Below are 22,305 nucleotides of genomic sequence, written 5' to 3' on the forward strand. Positions count from 1 at the left end.
ATTATAACAGACGGTGAAGTTTCTGCCTGTACGTCCAATGTAGCTTGTATCACAGTTGTTACATTTGATGTGGTAGACACCTGATTGGTTGTATTTATTATTATTATTGACTGTTTTGGTGTTGTGTATAGTGTTGGTGCTGTTGTGTGTGATTTTGAATGCTATTTTCAGGTTGTGCTTCTTAAAGATATTAGTTATAGTATATATATTGGTGTTGTTGAAGGTAAATAGGATATAATCTTTTTTTGGTTTGGGTGTTTTGATTAATTTAGTTTTAGGTTGGGATTTTATTTTGTGGATGATTTTGTTGACCATTTCTTTGCTGTATCCATTGTATTTGGCTATGTCGTGGATTAATTTTAATTCATTATTTCGATCTTCTATTGTCATTGGGATATTGAAAGCTCTATGTATCATATTATAATAGCTGCTCTTTTATGTGTGTTAGGATGAGCGGAGTCATTTTTTATGGTATTTAAAGTGTGTGTGGGTTTCCTATAGATCTTGTAAGATAAGTGAGTGTCATACCTGGTTATTGTTAAGTCCAAGTAATTTAAGGTACGGTTATTTTCTGTTTCTTTAGTGAATTTAATTTGGGGGTCTAAATTGTTAAGTTTGTCTATTATAGTATCTGCATCAGTGAATCCATTATCTATAATTACGAAGATATCGTCGACAAATCTACACCAAAAATATATATTATCTATTTTATTAATTGACGTGTGTTCTAGGTAGTCGATATATATTTCTGCTAATATTCCGGAAGCAGGAGATCCCATAGGTAATCCTTGTTGCTGATATATGGTATCCTGAAATTTGAAGTAGTTATTGTTTAAGGCGAATTTAAGCAGAATCACGAATTCTTCTATTTCTAAGGTGCTCAAGTTACTATGGTTTTTTAGGTTAGATTCAATTATTTTGACTGTTTGTTTAATAGGAATGTTAGGGTACATGTTTGTTATATCAAATGAAGTAAGGGTATGATGTTTTTCGATCTTTAGTTCTTTGGTTCTGTTGCAAAAATCTATTGAGTTTTGTATTGTTTTGTTTGCTAAAAATGAATAATGCTTTTTCAAAAATTTCTGAATGAATTGTGATAACTTATAGATTGGACTGGCTTTATAGTTTATAATTGGTCTCATGGGAACATTTTCTTTGTGTATTTTAGGGTAGGCCCTTGCGGATGGTAATTGGGGGTTCATAGTTATAAGTTTAGCAGATTCTGTTTCGGTGAGAATAAAATGTGTGTTCTTGAGTAGATTTTTTAAATTCCTTTGTATATTATTGGTTGGATCTATAGGAAACCCACACACACTTTAAATACTATTAAAAATTACTCCGCTCATCCTAACACACATAAAAGAGCAGCCTATTATAGTATGATACATAGAGCTTTCAATATCCCAATGACAATAGAAGATCGAAATAATGAATTAAAATTAATCCACGACATAGCCAAATACAATGGATACAGCAAAGAAATGGTCAACAAAATCATCCACAAAATAAAATCCCAACCTAAAACTAAATTAATCAAAACACCCAAACCAAAAAAAGATTATGTCCTATTTACCTTCAACAACACCAATATATATACTATAACTAATATCTTTAAGAAGCACAACCTGAAAATAGCATTCAAAATCACACACAACAGCACCAACACTATACACAACACCAAAACAGTCAATAATAATAATAAATACAACCAATCAGGTGTCTACCACATCAAATGTAACAACTGTGATACAAGCTACATTGGACGTACAGGCAGAAACTTCACCGTCCGTTATAATGAACATATAAATGCAGTAAAGCACAACCATTTCTCATCAATAGGCCAACATGTAGAAAAATCTAAGCACAACTTTACAGACATCAATAATGACATGATGATATTAAACATAAACTCTAAGGGCCCCCTGCTCAACATAACCAAAGATTTCTATATTTCTTTGGATCAATACGCTAACCCCAATCATAACATTAACGACATTACAGAGAAAACCAGTATCATCTTTGACAAAGTAATTCCTGCAATAAAAAATGATTATCTCAAATTAGTAAACACACGTCATAACAAACCGACGAATCACAAACCTAACCCCGCCCCTACCTTCACAATAGCCACTCCTCCATCCCCTCCACCAACATCCCTCCACACAGCTAACATGAGCCCCAGACGTACTCGTAGCAGAACACAACAAATCTCCAAACATATCGGTACACAACCTCCACAGCAACAACAGTAAGTACTCTTTTCATTTCACACATACATCCAGGCATTCCTTCACACATACGCTATACTCATATTAGCTTTTCTTTACAGATAACAACCATATAACGTGCATAAACAAGAGAGGCGTCACCACCAACTGCTCTAAAATTAAACCCTATCTTGCTGTATATATAAATCTTACCTGACTACATCAACAGTTGAATTGCACAGTACTTAATTTTCAAATTTTAATGACAAGAGTTCTTATAACATACCAATACAAAGTATATCAGCCATAGAACATTCTCGATATTCACCTAATACAACTTAATCAACACAAGAACTACAAGTGGATTGAAGAATGAATGCAACGCAACATGAACTCAAATTTTAATAGACGTTTTTAAAATATACCATGTTTTAATGTGTTTAATGTGCTATATTTTTTAGTGTCTTATGATGTGGCATATATATTTTAATGTGTTGATGTACTCATGTCCATGCTCAATCAATAGGTTTTAGTTTATTATTACCATCACCACTTTTAATCAGTGATATTTTAACGCAACATACTGCATACTCCCCAGCGTCAGTGGGTAGGGTCTGATACATCCCACTCTGATGAGTCTAGTGTCAGACCTAAGATGAAATGCTGGTTAATAGAGCAAACGCCTGAAAAGCCAAACATCTAATTTTTTATATGCTTTATTGGTGGAGAAATATCTAATTCCCTCCATGCGAACTTAGAATTTCCATTCGGAATTGCTAGACGGGTATTAATTCCATTGTGGAGTTTTATTTATTTATTTATTTATTTATTTGATAATACGAAGGTACACAGACTAAGCCCAATTACGTTCCTTCATGACATATAGACTTTAAAGTGTAAATACATCAAACAAAAATAATAACAATAGTAAAAATAATAGAAAGAAGTACAGCAGAAAACTAATAAGCAGAACACATTTTAAATTTATTACTACAATTGAAAAACATAATTATATAGGCTATACATCAGCCATAGAAAATTACTAAACAAGTTGAAAAAGAACACAAACAAAAACTTGAGTACCTAGCATTCCAGCAAAAAGGAATTTAATAATGATTTAGTAAAAAAATGGCCTTTATTTGCTTATTGAACAACCTAGCGCCAGCAAATAAATCAACTTGTGCACTAATTGAATTATAAACTGACAATGTTTTGACTAGTGGTGAATTAGAGTGATGAACGCTTCCAGATCTTGGGATGTGAAATAATACTTGCTGTCGTGATGTTACTTGTGGTACATGAAATGGAATGAAAGTAAGTAATTCTTGACAGTCAATATTTCCATACAAAATTTTCCTCAATATATGTAACGAAATTAATGTTCTCCTGTTTTTCAAAGACGTGAAATTGAATAAACTTCTTAAATAGTGGGTTGAAATGTCAAATGGACAAAATACATTGAAAGTTTTATAACACAAATATCTTAGAAATTTATTTTGTACAATCTCAATGTGACGTGTTTGGTCCTTATAAAAGGGGTCCCAGATTACCGATGAATATTCTAACTTGCTTCGTACTAAACTTATATACAACTTAATAATAACTTCAGGTTGAGTAAATAATTTGAAATTTCTAATAATAAAACCAAGCATCTTGTTAGACTTACCTATTATTTTTGCAATATGGCTATTAAAAGTTAATTTGCTATCGAAAGTAATTTCTAGATCATTAATAGACGTTACAATTTCAAGTGTCGTTTCACCAATATAATATGTCGGATTTATATATTCCTTTTTCCTGGTAAATACTAGAACTTTACATTTCTTAACATTCAGGAATAATTTGTTGCTATCACACCATAATATAATATTTTTAATATTCTGTTGCAAATCATTCACGTCACTGCATTTATATATGGTCTTATATAACTTAACGTCGTCAGCAAATAATCTCCCGTATGCAGTTATCAGACTGTGCCTCTTAAATAAGCTTCTGATAAGTTTACCTGCATACTCTCCAGCGTCACTGGGTAGGGTCTGACACATCCCACTCTGATGAGTCTAGTGTCAGACTTAAGACAAAATGCTGGTTAATAGAGCAAACGCCTGAAAAGCCATACATCTAATTTTTTATCTGATTTTTGATATGCTCTATTGGTGGAAAAATATCTAATTCCCTCCATGGGAACTTAGAATTTCCATTGGGAGGAAGTCTCTCGCTTCCGTCCGCATTGCAACACAGGACTGTTACCCTATCGTTGTAAGACTTCCCGCCATGGCACTTCTCTCCTTTAAAACCATAAGTCTGTTTGGGCTCGGCATTAAAAAACAACGCAATCTCATTGGCATTGAAGATATTGTTTGGTTCATATGAATTGATTATGTGATCCACGCTTTCTTGCCAACTGTCTGCATCGCTGGTGTTCACTGATTCTGCTTCTCCACACATTGCCTGCCATGTAATATTGTGCCGTTCCTTAAAACGCTGAAGCCACCTGTTTGAACACTGAAACTCAAGTCCCATCCTTAGCGCCAATTCATTTGCCTTCCTCTTAACAATCTCGCCATCAACAGGGATATTGTTCGCTCAAACACGCCAAAACCACTCGATCAATTCCACTTCCAAATCAGAGTTTTTAGCTCCTCGAATGCACATTCGCTCACTTTGCTGTATTTTCGCCCTGCATTTCTTGAGCTTCTATGCTCTCACGATTTTTTAAAAGAGCTGAAAGCGTGGACACAGGAATTCCCAAGTCTTTAGCTATTTCAGTTTTCGTTTTTTTGTCCTTTGTCGACCTCCCTTATAATTTTCATCTTCTCGCTCAGTGTCTTGGAGGAATACTGACGCTTAGCCAAGTCACAACACAAAAAAGGAACACACATGCCCTAAACTAAAATACCGTAGCAATAAACTAAAACACAGTATTAATAAAATATAACAACTTCAAAGTTTAAAACTATACACTAAAAGCAAAATGAGTTAACTACAAGAATACGAAAGAACTATGATTTCACTAGAACTTGGAAACTCTGAAGCACACTGTAGGCACACCAAAGTCAAAGTTCGGAAAGATACCCCTGCATGTTCTGGAAGAAGCATTTCATCGTGATGCGGAGAATTTATAATTCATATTACGCCGTAAAATATTATTTTTAAAAAATGAAGGACAGTTTCGAATGAAAAGTCTGGATTGCTATACTGGGACCGACATTGTTCCTCAAATTACGAATTATCAGTATTTCAAATTAAACAATTTAAATAACATGAAAAACCGTACCTCGAGTTTCCGGGAACGAGAGATACTTCGAATCTGGCGGCACTTTGTTTTAACCGATTTCGAATTATTGAGGTTCTACTATAAATGTTTTCCTTTTCAGGTAATTTCTAATTTTTAAATCCTGCGTTAGTTTTGACAGACTGAGAACTCCGCAGTTATACGTTAACTAAGTCAAAACTAAAAAGAAATTGCTTCCACTACAGAAAGATATCAATAGGGATCTACGACTGTTGCAGGATTTAGTTATACAGTACTAGGATACTGCAAAAGAACACAAAACATCAAAGTGAACACTGCACACTTCCCTACAAATTTTCCAAAATGTGCCAATTACCTATCAAAAGTTCTGAAGGTAAGGAAATCACCAATCAAATGGTAACCGCAAAAAATTGTGTTAGTGGGGAAGGAATCACGTATCATTTGGGTACTAGTTGTCAACAAGAACAAAATCCTAGCGAGTCGACAATAAGAGTAATGCCAGTCTCCTGCATCTTCCTCTTCGTGGCTTTAGTCAGCATGTAACAGGGACTTGGCTCAGTTTTAAAGATGGATGCCCCTCCTATGTGGAGTGATGTATTCACTGTTGCATGTTTCTGTGGTGATTAATAGTGTGGTGGGTTATATGTATACGAAGAGAAGTGAACTAAGATGAACACAAATAACCAGTCTCTGAGCTAGAGGAGTCATATTACCCATATGTAATAAAATCCTCAGCCCAGCCCAGAATCGAACCTGGAACCCATATGCTTACCATTTAGCCAAGGAGACAAACAATAAGAGCAATGACAGTCTAATTAAGGGGAAAAAAAAAACCACCAAGATGGAAAACCTGTAATTCAAAATCTGAGGTTTAGACGATCCCAGATCAGTTCTAATCCACAAGTTAGTATTAGAGATAAGGCGGTTTTAAAAAGTCTCATTGCTGTATCTAGGGACAGAGATGAACGATTCTTTATGGCTGGGATTGTTCTTGTGGTTGCTGCAGTTCTTTCTTGAATATGATATCAAATGACTTTGTAGTACTTTGCAGGGTAATTCCAAGGTACCTAAAATGATTGACAATTTTTAAAGGTTTTCCATTAAGAGTGAGGGAATCTCTACATGTGATTTTTCCTCCTTTCCAAAATGTCATTTGGACATCAGTGATGATAATGGGATTCAATATGAAAAGCTTATGGAATTAGTGAGAGCACATAGAAATATTTATGGTAACATCATATTCACCACATAAAACAAAGATGTAATTGACAAAGTATGGAAAGATATTGCTTCTGAAATGGATGCTGAACGTAATAAGCACACGTATAATGCATGTCAACCCCTTAGCCCCGTTTCCTGATACGGAGTCGGGCATGAAGCGAGATGAAGTTACATGGTATGTTTTTATGGCCAGATGCCTTCCTAATGCCAACGTCTGTTACGGAGCTAATGAAGAGGAAATAAATGATGGTGAATGGAACTGGCTAAGGTGGAAGAAGGAAACTCCTGCGGCCTATGAATAGGAACTGTCCTGGTATTAGCCTGGAAGTGAAAATGCGAAACCACAGAAAACCATTCTCAGGACAGCCAACAGTAGGGTTCGAACTTACTCATCCACCGAATGCAGAGCTTGGCTCCATAGCCATAGCACATTAATATGCGATGCCACTCAATTTGTTACACATATAATAATGGACAGAATTTATCCATACTGTAATATTTATTCTAGCATTGGTGGTGGTGGTGATTATTGTTTTAAAAGGAAGTACAACTGGGCAACCATCCTCTATATAACACTAATCAGAAGGAAAAAATGGAAGGGATCCAACACTTCAAAAAATGAAGACATAGGATAAAAAAAAGGACCAGGAAGGTCATGAAAATGAAAGACTCCCTAGCCCTCACAAACCTAATAGCGTCGGGGTCAGAAAAGAACAAGAGTTGACCAAGAGAGGTCGGATAGGATAGATGAAAGTGAAGAGCCTGGCACAAGTAAGTGGAAGCAATGCCAGGACTCAGCTAAGGGCCCCGCAGTCGCCAACCCAAGCTCCAAAATTCAGAGCCCCTGGGGCCCTTTTAGTCACCTCTTACGACAGGCAGGGGATACCGTGGGTGTTATTTTACCGCTCCCATCCACAGAAGGGAAAATATTCTAGCATGAACTGTATAATCATATCAAGCAGCAGGTGATAACAGCATTAGTCTTGTCTCTTGTCCATCAAGGGCACCAGTACAAAGTACCTTGTACTTTACAAATTCCATTCCTGCTCCAGCTGTTCTTTGTAAACTAGTGCGGAGTCCATCATAGCAATTCAACCGGATTCATGAAAGATACGTAGTCCATTCAGAAAAAACATACTTATTTTCTTTGTCCAATAAATCAGGATTAAGATTGTGAAAATACCAAACTCTAGTCTTTAAGTAATTATTGGGTAAATCCACATGTTTCAACCCAATCACCTATCTACATTGTTTCCTCCTTCCTACTCGAGGAACTGATGTTTGTTATCAGTTGAACTGTAATTAACACTTTCAACACTATGCCCGTACAGGATACAGGCGCACTGCTTTCCTGGTAGTGGACGGCGCCCGTATCCAATACGGACGTGATTTTCACGCGTGTTTTTAGGAAGCTGCATGTATCCTACATGGTTCCTGTCCCTTGCTTGGAGGTATTAGTTTATCTAGTGTCCACTAGAATGCAGCAGTTATCAGGAAGTTCAAATCTAAACGATAAAATGGTAGTTTCTTCTTGGGGTGACCTTTATGGAAGCACTCGATTTGCCAGGAGCTGAGTGTGCCAAATCTGTCAGCTCTGTTACTGTATAAACATCTCCTCACCAGCTCAATGACAGTGATATCTTGGATATTTCATCGGGAGAAACGGGTTCAGAAATGGATGACAGTGATGAATACTCTGCTTACGAACCAGATAACATATCAAGTGACAGTTCGGGCAAGATTTTTGTTTTTTACGTCACTTTCGAGTGCAAGTTTTTAAGCTGTACTATTTTACTCCGAATACAAATGATAAAAATACTTCACCTCTCCAGAAATTTGGGCTTACTTTATCGTTTACATGAAGAGACGCAGGCTGATGATTCACCTGTAGTGTGAAAAGAAAGCAGATGGTGGTGCAAGGAGTGCATAGTTGGACTATGCATAGCCCAATGTTTTCAAGGCTACTATACCAAAACAAACTGTTCCTAAATACGTAAAATGTGTATTTCAAATGTAATTGTGTTTAAGTGCGGCTTAAATAGCCACATTAAATGATTCATTTTTATTGTTTGAGCAGGCTTATTGGCAAATCTTTAATGTAAAAGATTTTTTCTCATACATGTTTTTATGGTTTTAGTAAGACTAGTAAAATTAAAATACTTTAGATACGTACTTCCTAATTAACACTGTCATACAATATAAAAATTTGGTATGCACTACGTTTTGCTGTTGTGTAATAATGTATTAAAATTCATGAAAAAAACCCAGCTCACCACCAGGGTCCATGTTAAAATATGGTAGTGTTAAAGCGTTAAAGAAATGACTGCTTCAGGACAGCCCAGTCTTGTCTAGTCTAGTTTAGTCCAGTCTGACAGATGGGCTCGACTGAACTAAATAGGAATGGACTGTGCACTAGTCTAGACAGGGAGTGACTTGGTGTAAAGGCAGCCAACTCAGAAGTTCCAGCCTCACTGGCTGGAAATCATCCGTAAATGGTGAGAGTTTGTGATACACTAACAACCCAAAAGCCTGCTACAGACATCAATTAGATGGCCATGAAAGCCTACATCAGTATATCAACATACAGATTCTCACCATTATTGCTGAAGTCCATTTCTTCTAACAGTGTTATCTTCTTAGGTACATGATGTTTTGTTGAGGACCATACAGCTGCCAACCAGAACTGATCTGAAAGGAAAATTTAGAAGACAATGTAGATAGGAAAGACTATTATATCAGAAGGCTATTGATTTCTAAATTTGTAGTTTAGTTTCACAGATGTCTCATATAATTCCTATAAGAAGATTACATTTATACTATCACTTTGCTGGTCTTCAGACATAGTATTTACACTTGTACATCTATTACAGTTCAACAACTACATACGAAAATAAGCTTAAATTCAGTAGAAAATCTTGTCCACTGTCGAGCAGAAAGGGGAGACCAAGACAAAAATAAACCACAATAACAAAGACAATCTTCACATCTACATACACACAGATGAGTTCTCTCCCATTTCAGTATTCCTACATCCACTTCTCCTCAGATCTGTGAACAGTATTTAAGTCCCCCATCTAGATGAAGCTGGAAAGCAGAAATGAGCTTGTCAGGTGCTGAGGAGAAATGGATGTAGAAGAACTAGGACTACGAGAAGAGACCCCATGCATGACAGGCAGTGCCTGAAGATGCACTGTCCTTATGTGTTTTCATGTTTGTCCTAGTTTCCTCTTTCTGTTGCTTCGTTTTCTTAAACTGACTTCTTGTGCTTATTCTAATATATGAGAGGCTCCATATCAAAACCTGCTTAATGCATTTTTGGCCAATTTGGGTTATTACTCAAAGTCCGGAATATAAGCTACTGCGAACGTCTGTATCACACTCATTTATTTAGCCATGTTAAAGGGCTGTTGAATATGAGGCTCCGCTGCAAAACCTGCTTAATGCACTTACAAATTAGGAGCCATCTGTCGGAATTTGTTGAAGGTCTACAATCAAAAGATTAGCTGCATTATTACAGACATCACAGATGCTATTGGGGAACACATTAGTGCAAGATTTTTAAATTATGGAGGGAACACCAAGACCATTGTCTACAAGTCCCGGAGAAAATCCTTTTTTCCCTTTTTTTTTTGTCAGGAACCTGATAGTTCATGCAGTTTGAAAGATTAATTATGTTCGCATTTTTTCTGTAAGTACAGCACAAAGCCACCAAAGTGTCTGGCATGTGTCCACAAAACGAAAGCTAAGGCTTTTAAATGCAACGAATCGACAAAAGCAGATGTCCGTCAGTTCAACAAAACATTTTATTCTCATACGACCTATATATACAGGGTTATTCGCCTAATGTTACATGGAAATAACTTCTAAACCATTAAAGATATCGGCATTCTGTTTTCATATTCATAAATGAAATATAAGAACAGAATACGCTGTTGTTTGCATGCCACATTAGACAGCGTGAAGTCAGGCAAGGACATATTGATGCGCAAGCAGCTTCTTGGGTGTGATTCCAGCCACAGAATGGATACCAGGAATGTAAAGCATATCGTACACATGTGATGGATTTGCAAAGTGTGTATGACAGGCAAACTCATGACAGGACAGGAAGGTGTGATGTTTTTAAAAGGAATACAATAATTACTTTGACTTCAAAGGAACATAACGAAAGCTATAATTGTCACTGCTCTGAGCATAGACTACAGTATGTACTACCGTATGAATTGAGAAATAAACATAATACAGGACACCGAAAGAGCTCCTTCTAGAAAAGAAATTAATAATGTCTGAATAATCTCCCTTCCCCATTGTGTGTTCGCCAGTCACATAATAATGTTACACACCCAGGGATGTTATGGTACATCACATTATGTGTACGATAGTTTACAGTACATGCCTGGTATCCATTCTGTGGTTGGTTATCAATGCCAGGAAACAGCCTGCGTGCCAATATGTCCTTGACCGACCGTATCCTGTCTGATGTGGCACGCAAAAGCCCAAATGCGTTCTTATTGATATCTCAAAAAGTAACTGCCTGATTTTGAAAATACTTAGATATTTGAACTTGTAAGCAGTTGAACTTTTAGGCCAACTGTATGCATTCCTACCATTCAATTAAGAATACGGAGTTAGTATCAATACCTCGGTTATTAATCACCCCACGAGAATAAGTAGCATGTTATTTTACAAGACCCTGGGTACCATTTACGAATATGAAAACAGAATGCCGATATCTTTAATGGTTTAGAAGTTATTTCCATGTAACATCTTAGGTGAATAACCCTGCATATAGTAAGGCTTTACAAGTACACAAAATATCTAATATCAAATGGAAATGTCTAAATTTGACAACCAGTCCACAGCACTCGGAGACACTTGGTGTATAAGCCTCAGATCACCGTTAAATGTTCGAATTGGGCACTCCTTAACAATGTCAGCAGATGAATGGAAACCCCATTTCTTCAACATACGACCAAGCAACTGCAAGATGCATACATACATATGTAAGTACGTAAGTGTTAATACATGTCTGATATGGGCTGAGAGTAAGACGACTGGACAGAGACATCTATCTACACACTACTCTGTGAGAACTGTTGATAAGAATATTTTGCCTATGTTATGTGATGCGTTTCTAGGTATACTGAATACACAACAAACGCATGTGGAGGGAATTGCTTCTCATTTTAATCATACTGGACAGATGCGAGCTGAACACTGTAGAGGTGACAGAAAATCGTATCACATTTGAGAGAAAGAGGCTGGCCGTGAAAACATTCATAAAGAAACTGGCTGTTAAAGAAGTTCACTACTGCAGGGCAGGATGTAAGAGACAATATTTGCCTCCTAATCTAAATATGCGTAAACTACACCAAAAGTATGATAAGGAATGTGCGCTCCTGAATTCCGTGTGAGTCTTCATTACTTCAGGGATGTTTTCAACGTATCCTTTAACTTATGATTTGGGACACTTGCCTAAGCTTGAAAACAATTCTAAAAAGAACCCAAGAGCCACAGAACGGGACAAGCTGCGCACAGAAGTTAAAGTTCATCTTACTCGAGCCAAAGCTTACTTACAGTCTTACGAAATTACACAAAGACCACACTGTGACACAGGTGTTTGAATGTCAGAAAAACCTGCCCTTACCTAAGGTTGCTGACCAAGCTGCTTATTGCAGTAGGCAGTTGTCCTACTATAACTTTACTATTGTGAATCACATCCTACCTGGAGGAAGACTTGGATCAAATAATGTGTTCGGTTACACTTGGACAGAAGACCAAAGTGCGAAAAGCTATAATGAGATAACCTCTGGTCTGTACCATTGCATACAAAATATGTGCTTGGAAAGTGTGAAAGTACTGCAATTTTTCTCAAATGGCTGTGCAGGGCAGAACAGAAACCGGACCATGATCGGGATGATTTCAAAATGGTTTCACACCAGCGCTCCAGCTTCTCTTTCTCATGTTGAGATGAACTTCCCTGTGCCCGGACACTCCTATATTCCACCTGATAGGCGTTTTGGGAATATACAGAAGGAAGTACAGAAGGCAGATGAAATAATAAAGCCTGAAGACTAAGTTATAGAGATGTGATAAAACGTTTTGGAACTGTACGGGAAATGGGCAAGGAATGGTTTCCTAATGACTGGAAGATATAAATCAACAATGTCATGGCAATTCTTCAGCTTTGTCTTTACAATTATCCAAGTGCAGAAGAACATTCTTCATGCGAGAAAGAAAATCCATTCTTGTCAGAGCAGAAAGCACCTACCATGGTCATCTCGAGGTAGCATAAAATGTTTTAAAGAAAGGAAAGACTTTTACATGCATGTCGCCGAAGAGATCCCACATTGGAATTTCTGTTTCAGAAGATGCTACTGAAAAAACACTTTAGGGATTCATGGAGGGATGTCCCTGATTTGTCATACTACAAAGGTGTGGTGGATGGAGAGATAGGAAATATAAAAGATGAACTCCCAGATACACTTGCAAACCATGTGATTCAGAGGGAGGTTCTGATATTAGTACACAATTTGTTTAAAGTGATCCAAAGTGAATAACACATAGTTGGACTAAAACAGCTTGTAAACGGTATCCAAAAGCTATGAAGTACCGTTTATTGTGCAATTATCACTATCACCTATCTGTGTAGTAGTAAATTTGAAACAATATAAAACCCAAACTAGTATTTAAAGATTATTTTTAAAATGATTTTTATGTCCATAGCAAAATCTGCATAATGTAAAATGAAAATTTCTATTGATTCATTACAACTAAACTCATGAAACATACCATGAATACAGAAGGAAAGTAATACAAATAATAAAAATAGAAAAAAAAATTTATAACATTAATGGTTATTCCGCTAAACATTTTTCTCGTTTTTCAGAAAACATTTGGCAGGTTTTGCACCAGAGCTCCTCATATGTTCTATCTTTCTATATATGTCTTGAATTGTCACTTGTTTGTTCCTTTTCATGACTTAGTCTGTTTTGTTAACTGACTCATGAGTAGGCCCTTCTATCAATCTGGGTAAAGTTTTAATTTTCAGGCATTTGACAGGCAACAGTGCCGTGAGATACAGGGTTCTGTTATAGGTGAAAGGAAATGCGTTGTGCTCCTCTATATAGGACCCACTGACCCCATGGATGATCAACATAGAAGCATATGTAAACAGCACAATAACTGCTCTCTCTCCCCTTAAACTTATGTTTCCAAACTGTATCTTTTGATGACCCATTCACTATTTAAGTCATCAAAAGGCTTATCTGATAATAATGCTTGTGAACATTCAACCTCCACGGATTTTAAGAGATATACAAGTGCATGCCCTGTAAATTTGGAGATTATAAAACCAGTTCAATCTCACGTCCAAGTCACATAGTTCCATCTTGACCATCCCTTTGCTGTTTACATTTAATCATTAAACTCTTTCTGATGTTTCACCTTCGTTATAGATTCTCTCTTCTTCAGAGCACTTGACAGTCTATAGTCTCATCTCTTCTTTGACCGATAAAGATCAAAATAGTTTTTTTCCATGTCAAACTTTTCTCCCATACATTGCTGCCCTACCTCAATACGAAGACATCATAGATGGTTTTGAGATAAGAGCATTTGAACAGTTTTTATGCTGTAATTCAGAAAATGTATTAAGGAAACACAAGGATATTGTACTCAGAGTGTGAACACACTGGAATTCAAGATATATTAGTATAGAATGAGAAAGAGTAAGATTACACTGCATGTCCTTGTTTATATCTCAACATCTAAAATTTTTAAGATGCCTTAATACTGAAGAACTAGGGCAGTATATTTCCTTCATAGACCTTCTTAAATGATTTCCTCTCCTCTACATTTTTCTCTGGCTATGATGGTCACTGTACAATGAAAATGAAAATCCACAGCCTGTTTCTAGTCACTCAAGGAATGGAATGAATGAAGCCCCCATCTAGTGGCGAGGATAGGAATTGTGCCAGCTGCCGAAGTCTGTTCCACTCCTCTGGGGCTATGATTAATATTAAGTTGAAAGACGATATATGATGGTTCCACATTTCAATACTATTAAAATAAGAAATGTAAGTTTTACATTCCTGCATAATTATATTTGGTACCGGTTTCGACCAGTATTCTTGGTCATCATCAGCCAATCATGTGTATAAAAGACAATGCACAGGTAGATAAAATGTGAAGTTTAAATAATTCCGTCAGTTGTTGTTTGTGAAGCACTAAAACACTTTAGGGAGCACTGTGTGTAGAAAATTCAATCAATCACAAATAAGTATAAAAGATAATGCACAAGTAAACAAATGTGAAGTTCAAATAATTCTGTCGCATGCTGTTTATGAAACAATATAACACTTTAAATCATTGAGTGTTGAAAATTCAATGTTATGAAGTAGTCTAGAATCAAATACATATTATTCAGTTGCAGTTCATGAGGCACTGTATAATTTTAGCACTGCGTGTCAATAGTTTTGAAAATCGTGAAGAAGTCATAGATCAAATACATAAATGTAGTACGGAGCAAGTTCTTGAAGAGTAGCAAGACATATGTTCCGATCGGCACTGTGCTTCCAAAAGTTTGTGGAAATCCGATGAAAAAATTTAAAAAGTTCAAGTATCAAGCCTTTAAATGCTGATATGAGTGAAATAGTACAATATGGTTGTATATTATTTGTCGAAAGGAATATGTCCAAGTTAAAGAAATTTGTAAGTTAGATTCTTGAAGATAATGAAACATATGACTAAAAAAACAATTGTGAAGAGAAAAAAATAATAAAAAGCACAAGATTGAAACAGTTGAGGAGCGTAATGACATAGCGTGTTATACCTTGAAGGTAAGAGTTGGTGTCAATTTTTGAATAGTGTGAAGTATAAATCTTGAGTTAGAGTGGTCTAAATCATTAGAGATGTTAGAAAATATTTCAATTAGGAAGAACAAGAAAAAGAAGGAAAGTAAAAAGGAAAGAGAAAGTTAGAGTAGAAAAATAATGATTAAAATAAAGGAAAAATAGGGAAATAAATGAGGAGGTGCAGGATCAGGTGGTTGGGTTATAGGAAGTGGAAAAAGTTGGTAGGAACTATACAAGGCCTGGAATATTGAATTTGGGTTTGTAAATTTAGTATTTTTGAAAAGGTGGATAAGGAAGTTGAATAAAATATTTGGTTTTTCAGAAATGTCATTTAAATTGAAATTGGGATTGAAGTATTGGTCAAGATGAATAGAACAATTTTCAGTAGCGTTTAGAAGGGGGCCATTGATAATAATTTTAAGTATTTTTATGTCTTTATCAATACTGGCGAAATTATGATTAGAGTCTTGAATGTGATGTTCTATTGCAGAGAATTTCTTGTATTTTATGGCGCTGATGTGTTCAGATTATCTGATATTAAAGTTTCATCCTGTCTGTCCGATGTACGAAGAGCTACAGTTATTGCATTGGAATATGTATACTCCAGATTTCGAAAAAAACGTTAGTTTTATTAATTGAGTTAGAGTTGTGTGATAAATCAAGATTTCTGTTATTAGTTCCAAAAATATTTTCATGTTGTGTTTTTTAAGAATGTTGGTGATTTTATAGGTGTCTTGAGAAAAAATAAAGGTGGAAAATGCAGTGGGTTTTGTTTTATCTTCTGTTAATGTGTTTCAGGCGGTGTTTGAATTTATTAATAATACGGTTTATGAAAGAGTTGTTAAAGCCATTTAATTTTGCAATAGTATGGATGGTGTTTAATTCATTATTTTCTTTTTTTTTTAGACACTGGGGTGTTAAGTGCACGAAAAATTAGGCTGTTTCAGGAAGCTTGTTTATGTGCTTGTGGGTGTGTAGAATCTTGCCGGATAGAGGTTGCTGCTTGGGTTGGTTTTCTGAAAATTTTGTGAGTTAAAGAAGAAAATTGTCTGGTAATAGTTAAGTGAAGAAAATTAACGGTTTTGTTATGTTCAGCTTCAAGGGTAAATTTGACGTTAGGGTCAATGTTGTTAAGCAGAAGAAGTGTGGAATCAACAATGGATGATTCTTCACTTAAAATAACTAAAGTGTCATTGACATACTTTGCCCAAAATAAGATGTTTGAAAAATTATTATTATTAATTTTTGGATTTTCCAAGAAATCAATATATATTTCAGCTAGGACGCCTGAGGCTGGTGAGCCCATAGTTAGATCATCTTTTTGGTAAATGATGTTATCGAAGGTGAAAAATTTATTGCTGATTACTAATTTTAACATGAAGTCCTTCATTTCTAATTTACTCAGATGACTGAATTTATGTAAGTTGTTGTCAATTATTGGTAATAATTTGGAAACTGGAATATTGGGGTACATATTTACAATATTGAAAGAATGGAAAGAGAGAGATTTGGTTGGATGTCAAAATTTTTTAATTTTTCGATTAATTTGGAAGTGTTTTGATAGATTTATTGAAAGATAAAAATTGATCATTTTTTAATAAAAATTTTTGGATGAATTTAGAAATGTTATATAAGGGGCTAGGTCTGTAACTGATGACGCTGGTTTTATGAATTTTGGGTAGGTTTTTGGTTTTTTCTTGGTCTGTGAAGAGAAAAGAGGTGTTTTTTAAGGTTTCTTTAAGCGGACATTTGATTTTATTGGTTGGGTCTTTTTTGATTATAGAAAAGGAAGGATTGTTGAAGAAATCTTTAGTTTTAGATATGTAGTCGCATTTATCCATTAAGACAGTTGTGTTGCCTTTATCAGCTTTGGTGATGATGATGTTATTGTCATTAATTTTCTTTTTGAGATTTAAAATATGTTTATTATCATTAATTAAATGTTTATTATTAAGTTTGGGGGCAGTGTTATTTTTATTATTGAAGAACATTTGTTTGAGTTTTCTTTTTATGTCATGTCTGATTTCATCTTGTTGTTCAATCGGCATTTTATTAATGGTTATTTCAGATTCAATTATTAAATTTGTGGCAATGTTGAGAGGATTGAGGTTGGGCCGGTTGTGTTTGAGGCCTTAGTTATTTAATTATTTTTGATTTGATTTTTATGTGGAAGAGAATTTTTCATCAGGTTGTTAAGCTTTTTATCCAGGGTTTGTTGTTTTATAGATAACTAGCTGATGTACCCGTGCTTTGCTACGGGATTCTCAGAAAGACTGACTTTGTGGTTTTCCTAACTGAAATTCCATAGATCATTACAAAAACGTAAGTATGAATGTAGCGATTAAAAGCAATGCTATCATATAAAATACTCGATCATATGGAAAGCCGCACGTTTTATCACTTTTAACGAACAGTGCTGCGGTTAGATTGCGGTGCCAATCTAATAGTCCAAACTTCCAGAGCTGGGATGACCAGGCCGCAGATTGCCATGAACACTCATCTGCCATTATTCCACTAAATATGCACACTGTTCATTTCAATCAGTGCCTCAGAGCAGGGATTGAATAGCCCGAATGCTATGATGATCCAGTGTGTTACGTACCAGTAGTATCAGAAAATTTATAAACCAGGGGAATGGCATGCTAAAGAAGAAAGTTACCTAACTCCCCAGCTACTTCCCATCAATATTCAGTCAGGCTGTTACACTCTGTACGACTGGGCGAGTTGACCGTGTGGTTAGCGGTGCGCAGCTGTGAGCTTGCATCCGATAGATAGTGGATTCGAACCCCATTATCGGCAGTGCTGAAGATGGTATTCCGTGGTTCCCACTTTCACACCAGTCAAATGCTGGGCCTGTAACTTAATTAAGGCCTAAGGCACTCCTAGCCCTTTCCTATCCCATCATCGCCATAAAACCTATCTATGTCGGTGCGACGTATATCAAATAAAAAATACTCTGTATGCAGCAGTAATCCTATCTACCGGAGAAGAGGGGCAACAGAAGACACAAAGCACATCACGACAAACAATGGTCAATGTAATGTTATTATTGATCAATGTTATGAGCTTTCTATATTGTAGGCCTTCACATTTAGTTTCCTTTCGACTCTGTGATTTGTAAAATATTTTATGCCGTAAACTGTAGTTTCTTATTCTCCGACTTTACATACCGATTTTCATTAAATACTGTTTACCCATTTTCTTATAACTCGACGCTGATATGGACTTAGTAACAAAAATCCAAATTCATGAATATCTTTGTGATCATAGCCAGTATGGTAACAATGTATAAGACATGAATAATAGGAAATTTAATACTATATAACCTTAGTTATGTAGCATTCATCGATTACACCTCTAATAAGAAATATTTGAGAATTACATTTTAAGCCTTCCCCTAAACTACCATTTCACTCAGCGTGAATAAAATAATTTACAGCCTAGACTATAGCGATTTCCTGACTTTGCATACTGATTTTCATCAAGATAGGACTACTAATAACAACAATATATGAGAATTAAATTTTAGGCCTTCCCCTAAACTACCATTTTTCTCAGCGTGAATACAATTATTGATAGCCTAGATTGTAGCAACTTATTCCCCAACTTTGCATACCCATTTTCTTTAAAATACGACCAATAATAACAAAAATAGTTGAGAATTCAATTTTAGGCCTTCCCCTAAACTACCATTTCACTCAGCGTGAGTAAAATGATTTATAGCCTAGATTGTAGAGGCTCATCCCCCGACTTCACATACCGATTTTCATTAAATTCTCTTCAACCGTTTTCTCGTGATGCATGTACATACATACAGACAGACAGACAGACAGACAGACAGACAGACAGACAGACAGACAGACAGACAGACAGAAATTACGGAAAAGTAAAAAGTGCATTTTCTTGTTACTATGGACATGGCCGATACAGAAATACCATTATTTTCAGATTCTGAGCAATGTACAGACAAAACTCTTATTTTATATATATAGATTCATAAAATAATTTATTATCTACTTGAGTTTGAAAGAGGTTCCATTGTGCACTAGGGGGAAGATTAGCTATTTCTAGGTGTGTTTCATATAATCTGCTGTTTAAAAATAACTTTTTCTTATATAAGAAATGGATTTCAGTTTTTAGCCATTCTTTTATACTTATTTGGATTGACTGAATTTTCAACACACAGTGCTCCCTAAAGTGTTTTAGTGCTTCACAAACAAAAACAAGTGACATAATTATTTAAACTTCACATTTTATCTACCTGTGCATTGTCTTTTATAGTTACGTGTGATCGGCTGATGATGACCAAGAATACTGGTCGAAACCGGTACCAAATATAATTAAGTAGGAATGAAAAACTTACATTTCTTATTTTAATAGTATTGAAAGGTGGAACCATCATATATCTTCTTTCAACTTAATAGTGAACTCACTTCAATACAGAAAACTATCAAATTCTTCTCTCTTAATGATTATGCTAACCAAACAAAACGAAAAGCCTTCCATTATATGGGCTTAAAGATTAAGATTGCTAAGTTAGGAAAGGAAATCGACTTCCTAAAACAATGCATTTCCTTTAACCTTACTCCTAAATTTCTTCAAGGTTGTATTAGAAAATCACATTCTTCTCCTTACATGCTAAAAATGAAAAAAAAAATAACTAACAAGATTTAGCTGTTGCGTCCGTTTCTTGTTGGGGTTGTTGCTGCGTGCCCATTACTATTGGGGTCATCTTCTGTTGATTCCCTCGGCGCTTCCTTCTTGCGGTCCATGTTTGGTTGTTTCCGTCGCCGGTTGATTCGTCAAAGTCTACTTCCTTTTTGTCGTTGTTTATTGAGATCTCTTCGTCTCTCTTGTCGTTAATTAAGACAATTTCACAGAACTCGAGGCTAGAAGAATGGTGGAAGAAGCAAAAGAAAACCCCTACATTGCTCTCAAGCCACGCCGGTCGCAGACAATGGGTAAAATAGAGATGCCAATCTGGGAGGCTCACTTCACAAACATCCTAAACCAACAAAAGGTCAACGAAGCTCATGAAATAACAAGACAATACGATGACATCAGAAGATTCACAACAAAGGAAATTAGAAACACTATATCAACATTGAAAAACAAGAAGGCAGCAGGCCCGGATGGGATATTTAATGAGCATATCAAAGCAGTCTCGGAAGTTTTAATCCCAGCGATCATGAATATGATGAACTTATGTCTGTATACAGGACAAATCCCGGTGAGCTGGAAAACCTCAAAAATTAGAATGCTATACAAGGGAAAAGGAGAGCCACTTGACCAAAACTCATACCGGGGAATCGCGCTAGAGAACAACTTTCTCAAAATTCTGACAAATCTAGTGAAGATAAGACTAACAGAAGAAATCGACAACAAGATCCCAGAGGAACAATTTGGATTCAGGAAAAGCCGAAGCACCCTACATGCAGTCAAAAACCTCATAGACAACATCGAGGAGGAAGTAAGATTCCCAAAAAGAAAATTCCACGCAGTATTCGTCGATTTTACAAAAGCGTTCGACAATCTCAACAGGACCTTAACATGCGCCAAACTAGAACAGCTGGTGGAACAAAACAAGGAACTAAGCGTCTTGATATACAACATCCTGAGTAAAAACACCATCATAATTTCAGACAACGTAACAACCTCGCAAGAAATTATACAGACAAACGGAGTGTTACAAGGAGACCCCCTTAGTCCCCTTCTGTTCAACGTAGCCACACATGACGTGGTCCAAGCAATAAGAACTTCCGCTCTGTCCCTCAAGATTTATATATACGCAGACGACATGGTGATGGGTTCTCACGATACTAATGAACTCCAGAAAGGAATAAACGCTCTAGGAACAGCTGAATACAACGGACTGCAAATACACGCGGAAAAGACTGTACACATGGTCTTCAGGAAAGGAGGACGTCTATCCGCAAAGGACAAAATTTACCTCAAACATGAACCTCTACAAACTACGAACAGCTTCAAATATCTGGGCGTAACGGTCCAGACAACATCACACTCATTCAGAATTCACAGGACACAACGAGCAGCTGCCACAACCAAAGCCATCTACGACATCATGTCATTAAGCAAACTTTCCCTGGATACAGCTTTAGCCCTCTTTGAAGCCAAAATCGTTCCTATTATAACATACGGAATAGAGATAACATGGGAAAAGTTAAGCTATAAAGACCTAATACAAATGGAAAAAGTGAAAGCCAGATTCTTGAAAGCAGCCCTCGGAATTTCAAAGTACACCAAATCAAGACTAGCGTACGAACTCGCGAGGGAAACATGTCTAATAGAGGACCTGAGATGGAAATTCAATCTGCCCTGTACAGACAACTGGAAGAAACTGTGGTTAGAGAGGGAGAAGAAAAAGGAGATATGGCCAGAGTTCTACTCTTCAGAGGCCATGATGAACAGAGCATGGACGGGCACAAACCAGGAGCTGAGACATTTTGTAAATTCCATGGCAGTCCATGGCTACCATCACATAATCTGTAGGTCGAAGACATACCACGACCCGGACTCGATGTGCATATGTGAACTCTGTGGTAAACATTGTGACCGATATCACGTACTGTCGTGTAAAAATCGTTAGAAATCAATCATAGACCTCTGTATTGATTAATGTATTCTAATATTGCAACACTTGTGCGCAATAAAGTTCATATAATACAATAATATACATTTAATTAATGATAATAAACATATTTTAAATCTCAAAAAGAAAATTAATGATAATAACTCATCATTACCAAAGCTG

At 36.1% G+C, this 22,305-nt stretch overlaps 1 long non-coding RNA gene across 1 annotated transcript in view; it reads right to left on the reverse strand.

The window, feature by feature from the left end:
- Positions 1-22,305, reverse strand: part of LOC137501199 (uncharacterized) — an 89,376-nt gene that overhangs the window by 34,495 nt on the left and 32,576 nt on the right. Inside the window, exon 3 of the long non-coding RNA XR_011018404.1 lies at positions 9,280-9,372. This is a non-coding gene — a long non-coding RNA (uncharacterized lncRNA). The remainder of the gene's footprint in view (positions 1-9,279; positions 9,373-22,305) is intronic.

The sequence above is a fragment of the Anabrus simplex genome, chromosome 6 (genome assembly GCF_040414725.1).
Source record: "Anabrus simplex isolate iqAnaSimp1 chromosome 6, ASM4041472v1, whole genome shotgun sequence".
NCBI classification, from domain to species: domain Eukaryota; kingdom Metazoa; phylum Arthropoda; class Insecta; order Orthoptera; family Tettigoniidae; genus Anabrus; species Anabrus simplex.